This window comes from Bombus huntii, unplaced genomic scaffold (genome assembly GCF_024542735.1).
Source record: "Bombus huntii isolate Logan2020A unplaced genomic scaffold, iyBomHunt1.1 ctg00000101.1, whole genome shotgun sequence".
Classification (NCBI taxonomy): domain Eukaryota; kingdom Metazoa; phylum Arthropoda; class Insecta; order Hymenoptera; family Apidae; genus Bombus; species Bombus huntii.
Window position 1 is genome coordinate 214,513 of NW_026099355.1, and position 7,988 is coordinate 222,500.

The window sequence follows — 7,988 nt, forward strand, 5'->3', positions numbered from 1 at the left end:
GAGCATCGATTCATTCAAAAGAGTATAACCGTCTGCTTTCTATAAAAACTTCTGCTTTCGCAGAAGTATCCGATGAGGCGGTAGGAGCGTACTATCTTTGCGTAGTATGTCTTCTGCCGAAAATGTTCTACCGATTGAAAGAATATTCTTACGGTATGTCCAGCGCGACGCACTGGGATACGCGCTTGTTCGTTCAGCGTGAGGTGCGTATACGTGCTTTACCGCTAAGATATTCTAATAAGTCTTTTTACACGAAGACAGCATTATGGAAATGTTCCTTTAGAAGTACGATTCTAAACATTTTATATAAGACTATGAGAGAGAGAGAGAGAGAGAGAAGAGAGGAGGTGGAGTTGAGAATTACAAAGTGGCTGCGAGCGGCGTTCGAAGATTATTACTGAACTATGGGTGTATCTCGAACGTCGCTAGGAGATATATTTTATAGATATATCTATCTTAAGAACGAAAAGTCTCGTCGTACGGTGCTTACGTCCCACCTACGACACGAAGAGAACTTAAACGAAATTTATAAGAATTGTTATACGAATAAGATCCCTGGTTGATCCTGCCAGTAGTCATATGCTTGTCTCAAAGATTAAGCCATGCATGTCTCAGTACATGCCGCATTAAGGTGAAACCGCGAATGGCTCATTAAATCAGTTATGGTTTCTTAGATCATACCTACATTTACTTGGATAACTGTGGTAATTCTAGAGCTAATACATGCAAACAGATTCCGACCAGAGATGGTAGGAATGCTTTTATTAGATCAAAACCAATCGGTGGCGGATGGCTCGTCTGTCCGTCCATCGTTTGTTTTGGTGACTCTGAATAACTTTGTGCTGATCGCATGGTCATCTAGCACCGGCGACGCATCTTTCAAATGTCTGCCTTATCAACTGTCGATGGTAGGTTCTGCGCCTACCATGGTTGTAACGGGTAACGGGGAATCAGGGTTCGATTCCGGAGAGGGAGCCTGAGAAACAGCTACCACATCCAAGGAAGGCAGCAGGCGCGCAAATTACCCACTCCCGGCACGGGGAGGTAGTGACGAAAAATAACGATACGGGACTCATCCGAGGCCCCGTAATCGGAATGAGTACACTTTAAATCCTTTAACGAGGACCAATTGGAGGGCAAGTCTGGTGCCAGCAGCCGCGGTAATTCCAGCTCCAATAGCGTATATTAAAGTTGTTGCGGTTAAAAAGCTCGTAGTTGAATCTGTGTGTCACAGTGTCGGTTCACCGCTCGCGGTGTTTAACTGGCATTATGTGGTACGTCCTATCGGTGGGCTTAGCTCCTCGCGGGCGGTCCAACTAATATCCCATCGCGGTGCTCTTCACTGAGTGTCGAGGTGGGCCGATACGTTTACTTTGAACAAATTAGAGTGCTTAAAGCAGGCTACCTTCGCCTGAATACTGTGTGCATGGAATAATGGAATAGGACCTCGGTTCTATTTTGTTGGTTTTCGGAGCCCCGAGGTAATGATTAATAGGGACAGATGGGGGCATTCGTATTGCGACGTTAGAGGTGAAATTCTTGGATCGTCGCAAGACGGACAGAAGCGAAAGCATTTGCCAAAAATGTTTTCATTAATCAAGAACGAAAGTTAGAGGTTCGAAGGCGATCAGATACCGCCCTAGTTCTAACCATAAACGATGCCAGCCAGCGATCCGCCGAAGTTCCTCCGATGACTCGGCGGGCAGCTTCCGGGAAACCAAAGCTTTTGGGTTCCGGGGGAAGTATGGTTGCAAAGCTGAAACTTAAAGGAATTGACGGAAGGGCACCACCAGGAGTGGAGCCTGCGGCTTAATTTGACTCAACACGGGAAACCTCACCAGGCCCGGACACCGGAAGGATTGACAGATTGATAGCTCTTTCTTGATTCGGTGGGTGGTGGTGCATGGCCGTTCTTAGTTGGTGGAGCGATTTGTCTGGTTAATTCCGATAACGAACGAGACTCTAGCCTGCTAAATAGACGTAACTTATGGTATCTCGAAGGCCCCCGGCTTCGGTCGGTGGGTTTTTACTACCAACGTACAAACAAATCTTCTTAGAGGAACAGGCGGCTTCTAGCCGCACGAGATTGAGCAATAACAGGTCTGTGATGCCCTTAGATGTTCTGGGCCGCACGCGCGCTACACTGAAGGAATCAGCGTGTTTTCCCTGGCCGAAAGGCCCGGGTAACCCGCTGAACCTCCTTCGTGCTAGGGATTGGGGCTTGCAATTATTCCCCATGAACGAGGAATTCCCAGTAAGCGCGAGTCATAAGCTCGCGTTGATTACGTCCCTGCCCTTTGTACACACCGCCCGTCGCTACTACCGATTGAATGATTTAGTGAGGTCTTCGGACTGGTGCGCGGCCAATGTGATAAGCATTGCCGATGTTACCGGGAAGATGACCAAACTTGATCATTTAGAGGAAGTAAAAGTCGTAACAAGGTTTCCGTAGGTGAACCTGCGGAAGGATCATTAACGATACGATACCAAAAGAATTTGACTTGAACACATATAAAAACTATGAAATATATATCACAATGGTCGGTAAGGAGCCGTACTCCTCCTGTATCGACGAAAGTATATACGACGTATTAACAAGCTATATACTTTAACAAACGAAAACGCCAGGGAGCTTGGCAACCTCCGTTGGCACGAATAGAAATATTCTTAAGGAGGAGACGACCCTCCAGCTACGGAATTATACGAAGAGAAGGTGGCACTCTCTCTCGATCATCGGGATGAAGAGATATATATATACAAGTATAAAAACGAAATGCGAATGAAACTTATTCGAGGCGCCTGCGTGAGGTCGTAAACAGAAAGACCCGCCGTCTCCGAATAAAACATATAACATATAATATATATATATATATATGAAATTCTAATAAAAGGGAACTCTAGCTTCGAAAGAGCCAACAAAAGTTAAGGCTCGATATCAAACGAAAAAATTACGATGGAAACCAGGTGTAAAGAGAAATGCAGTCGTGGCGCCTGCGAGAGGCCGTACACAGAAAGACCCGCCGTCACGATCTCGTATTTCGTATTTGCATCGTGGAAACCGTACAAACGAAATATAAAAGTCCATGCAAACTAATAAGAAAATCTCTAAAGTGCCTCGTGTCGGAGTGATCATGCTCGCCTATTCTCTTCTATGTTTCGTGGTCTGTGTTGCGTTTGTTCTCCTCCTAGCAACGGGACATATCGAAGACTCCTCTTTGGGATCGAACGAAGCGTCTAGAACGAGTCGACGAGAGCGAAAGAACTTGTAGCGAGTCGCGCAGAGCGAAAGGATACCGATATACATCTTCGAAGGTTCTCTTCGAAGATCCATGGATACCTTCTGCGTCGACTTCTCTCGTCTCTTTCATCGAAACTCTCGTCGTTCTCGAAACGTGCTTCCTACCCAAAGGGCGTGTGCTCTTCGTATGTCGTTTCGTTCGAAATAACGAAACCACGTGTAACATACTCGTGGATCGGGTAACCTAGAACGAAGACGCATCGCGTGGATGTTGGCCCGCTATGCGACGATGACCGATGATGATGATGATGATGATGATGATATGATGATGATGTCGATGTCGACGACGACGACGATGAAGACGATGTGTAGCAACGATTCGTAACTAGTCTAGCCGAAGTTCGTTCAGAGGGGAACGCCGCCGGCTTCGAAGCCTCGATGTCGTGAGTCGGACACCCGTGCCGTCGCTAGAGTTTTTCAAACTCTGCTTCTGGATATTGGGACGAAAGACCGCTCGAGGACGACGACAGCCGTGCGTGCGTATCCCATCGAATTTTTTTTACACCACCTGAACGAGACTAAAGTTTCGTCTAGTTGATCGTCTACCGTCGCATAATGTATATTATATACCGTTCAGAGGGGACCGGCTGTCTATCCTCGTTGTCGTGAGTCGGACACCCGTGCCGTCGCTAGAGTTTTTCAAACTCTGCTTCTGGATATCGGGACGAAAGACCGCGCGAGGACGACGGATGCGAGTCCCATCGAATTTTTGACTTACACACTACCTGAACGAGACTTAAAGTTTCATATTATATACCGTTCAGAGGGGACCGGCTGTCTATCCTCGTTGTCGTGAGTCGGACACCCGTGCCGTCGCTAGAGTTTTTCAAACTCTGCTTCTGGATATCGGGACGAAAGACCGCGCGAGGACGACGGATGCGAGTCCCATCGAATTTTTGACTTACACACTACCTGAACGAGACTTAAAGTTTCATATAATATACCGTTCAGAGGGGACCGGCTGTCTTTCCTCGTTGTCGTGAGTCGGACACCCGTGCCGTCGCTAGAGTTTTTCAAACTCTGCTTCTGGATATCGGGACGAAAGACCGCGCGAGGACGACGGATGCGAGTCCCATCGAATTTTTTATTTAAACACTACCTGAACGAGACTTAAAGTTTCATATAATATACCGTTCAGAGGGGACCGGCTGTCTTTCCTCGTTGTCGTGAGTCGGACACCCGTGCCGTCGCTAGAGTTTTTCAAACTCTGCTTCTGGATATCGGGACGAAAGACCGCGCGAGGACGACGGATGCGAGTCCCATCGAATTTTTTATTTAAACACTACCTGAACGAGACTTAAAGTTTCATATAATATACCGTTCAGAGGGGACCGGCTGTCTTTCCTCGTTGTCGTGAGTCGGAGACCCGTGCCGTCGCTAGAGTTTTTCAAACTCTGCTTCTGGATATCGGGACGAAAGACCGCGCGAGGACGACGGATGCGAGTCCCATCGAATTTTTGATTTACACACTACCTGAACGAGACTTAAAGTTTCATCCAGTTTGTCGTCTATCATCTCATATATAATATACCGTTCAGAGGGGACCGGCTGTCTATCCTCGTTGTCGTGAGTCGGACACCCGTGCCGTCGCTAGAGTTTTTCAAACTCTGCTTCTGGATGTTGGGACGAAAGACCGCGCGAGGACGATGGATGCGAGTCCCATCGAATTTTTGATTTACAAGACACACACTACCTGAACGAGACTAAAGTTTCATCGAGTTTATCGTCGCATAACCCGTTCGGAGGGGACCGGCTGTCTATCCTCGTTGTCGTGAGTCGGACACCCGTGCCGTCGCTAGAGTTTTTCAAACTCTGCTTCTGGATATCGGGACGAAAGACCGCGCGAGGACGATGGCTGCGAGTCCCATCGAATTTTTGTTTTTTTTTTTTTTAAAAAAAAAAACACCACCCGAACGGAGATGTGTTCTATCTTTCGTCGATTTTTCATGCTTTCAGTCGGTCGCGTGGTCGCCATCCGTTCGGAGGGGATCGCCGGCTTCGAAACCTCGATGTCGTGAGTCGGACACCCGTGCCGTCGCTAGAGTTTTTCAAACTCTGCTTCTGGATATTGGGACGAAAGACCGCTCGAGGCGGACGGCCGCGCGAATCCCATCGAATCTTTACTATCACCCGAACGATGGAGAGATGCACGCGCGCTGTTTCTTGAATAATTGGACGAGAGAGTAGAATCAAACACATATATAACATGGGCTAGCCACCGTGCTTACTCGTTCGCGAGATCGTGTGCTGTACAGAGGATTCAGAATCGGGTGTATATATCCCCGTCGTTTCCTGACGAACGGAGCTTCGATCTCGATGGTTGTTATATATCATAATGTACTTTACGCCCGGCCGGCGAACGCGCGTATCTTCGCGCGTTCGTCGTTTTCTTTTTTTTTCGAACGTTTTTGTGTCGTCAATCCTATGGCGACTTCTGCGCGTTCGATTCCCGTTGGTCGAACGTGACGGAACTCGGCTTCGCTAGAACCGAGAAGAGTACATTTGAGTATTGAACTGTTGTAAATTTATAAAAGATTACCCTGAACGGTGGATCACTTGGCTCGTGGGTCGATGAAGAACGCAGCTAATTGCGCGTCAACGTGTGAACTGCAGGACACATGAACATCGACATTTCGAACGCACATTGCGGTCCACGGATACAATTCCTGGACCACGCCTGGCTGAGGGTTGCTCACGTAAACCTAAGACTGCTTGCGTTGCGTATCGTTACTCTCCGTATCTGTCTCTCTCTGTCCCTTCTTGCCTTAACAACCCGCCGTCGTTCTTCTTTATATAAGAGAACGTTTCAGAGTCGGACGAAGGTACAAGAACGAGGATACGAATAAGAGCGGACGGAGAGAACATACGCGACGTACGAGCGATTGTTGGACGCTCGTCGGCGTTCGTCGCGGTCGTGCAGAGACCGTGCAAGTCGTACGCATGCTCGATATATAATCTATCGTGTTCACGGGAGACTACGAAACTCTACCTCTGTCTCTCTCTGTCCCTTCTTGCCTTGACAACCCGCCGTCGTTCTTCTTAAAAATTATAAGAGAACGTTTCAGAGTCGGACGAAGGTATACGAAGGGATACGAATAAGAGCGGAGAGAACCGGTCACGGACCTGCGTGAGTGCTCGCGGCGTCGTGAGTCGTCCTTACGAGGGCGACCGCCCGCTTATGCACCGCTTCGTGTATCGGTTATCGAACGTATATACTCGTAGTGTTCTCCTCGTGACCGATTTTTTTTTCATATCAGGCGATATATGCTACGTTTGCCGGTGTTCGACGCACGAAGGTCCGCGCCCCCGACGTCGTCTTAAAAGAATATTATATTTGGCGAGACTGAGAGAGAAAGCAAATATGGGAACTCGGTCGAGAGAGGAGAGAAGAGAGAACCAAAAAAAAAACCTAAACTCGATGGCGTGCGAAACTTTGCCATAATCTACCGTCTTTTCTTAAGACTCTCGTACAGCCCCAGGGATCGAATGCCCACTCCGTCTCTTCGCGAAAGCGACTGACAACAACGAGGACCGTCGCATCGATGGGTCGTCGTTGCGTTTTACACGCTCTGTGCTTTTTTACAAGCCCCGAAAGTATCAGCCGTAGATCCGGGAACGCACACGCGAGATTTCTTCGAGCGCTCTGACGACTTAGGGAGGTATGATCCCCAGCGTCGCGCGGAGATCGGAGAGTACACGTACTCGTATCGGGACGAATTTTCCCCGTCGTCGTGTATCTCTCTGCCCGCGCGCCTGGCTCCCGAAAAGCCACGTTCGTCGGAAATCTTACATATTATATATGTAACGCGTGTGCGAACTAGCGTGTGTCTAAGATCGGCTATACACGGGTGCTGCTGTAACTACAAGCTCGAGGTGTTTTCCGCAGCGTTTCTGTACCCGAGGAAGATGCGCATGTGAGTCCGTTACGAAGTTGTTCGTACGGTCGTCGTCGTCGGAGAGATCGTAGACGAGGAAGAAGACGATCCCCTTTGGCGAGGCTCGAGAAAAAAACTTTGAGAGAGACGAGGTATACACGCGCGTACGACTATGTCGTGCGCGCGTGTGATTTTTTTTTTATGGCAATTCGACGCTTCGAGAATAGAGAAAAGAGAGTGTTGGTCATCCCATGCCTCTTCGTCGTCTATCGCTGGACCGCGCATCCTAACGTCGCGCCGGTCGTCCAGTCCCCGAACACACACACCCACCCGACGGTACGTCTCGCTCGCTTTTTCACTTGCGTGAGTTCCCGTACCGGGAACCGCTGGAATCGTCGAGAGAAGAGAAACGGCTGTAGGAGAAAAAGAGGACGGACGTTAAAAACCGGACGATCGTTACACGGATGTCTTGCGTGAGTCTTAGCTCGAACATGATACGACGAACGAAGTTTGGCACTTTGGCGAGATGCATAAAACGCTCGTACATACATACATACATATATATTGTATATCGAATAGAGAGTGTTCTCCTTCTATTCGAATTTTTTTTCTCTTTGAGGCGATTTTCGCACAGAGAAATACACACACACACACCACCTTCTCTCGCACCGAATCTTTCCGAGCTTTCGTTTTCTACGAGTCTACGCAAAACACGACACGAACGAATTTTCGTTTCGCGTCGTGACGTTGAAGCGACCTCAGAGTAGGCGAGATCACCCGCTGAATTTAAGCATATTACTAAGCGGAGGAAAAGA

The 7,988-nt window shown here is 48.4% G+C and overlaps 2 non-coding genes and 1 pseudogene across 2 annotated transcripts; all 3 read left to right on the forward strand.

The window, feature by feature from the left end:
• The first annotated feature begins 552 nt into the window (after positions 1-552).
• Positions 553-2,475, forward strand: LOC126876880 (small subunit ribosomal RNA). The gene has a single exon (XR_007694596.1). It is a non-coding gene; the product is annotated as a small subunit ribosomal RNA (ribosomal RNA).
• A 3,359-nt stretch (positions 2,476-5,834) lies between these two features.
• Positions 5,835-5,989, forward strand: LOC126876867 (5.8S ribosomal RNA). The gene has a single exon (XR_007694583.1). It is a non-coding gene; the product is annotated as a 5.8S ribosomal RNA (ribosomal RNA).
• A 1,937-nt stretch (positions 5,990-7,926) lies between these two features.
• Positions 7,927-7,988, forward strand: part of LOC126876890 (large subunit ribosomal RNA) — an 8,465-nt pseudogene continuing 8,403 nt past the window's right edge.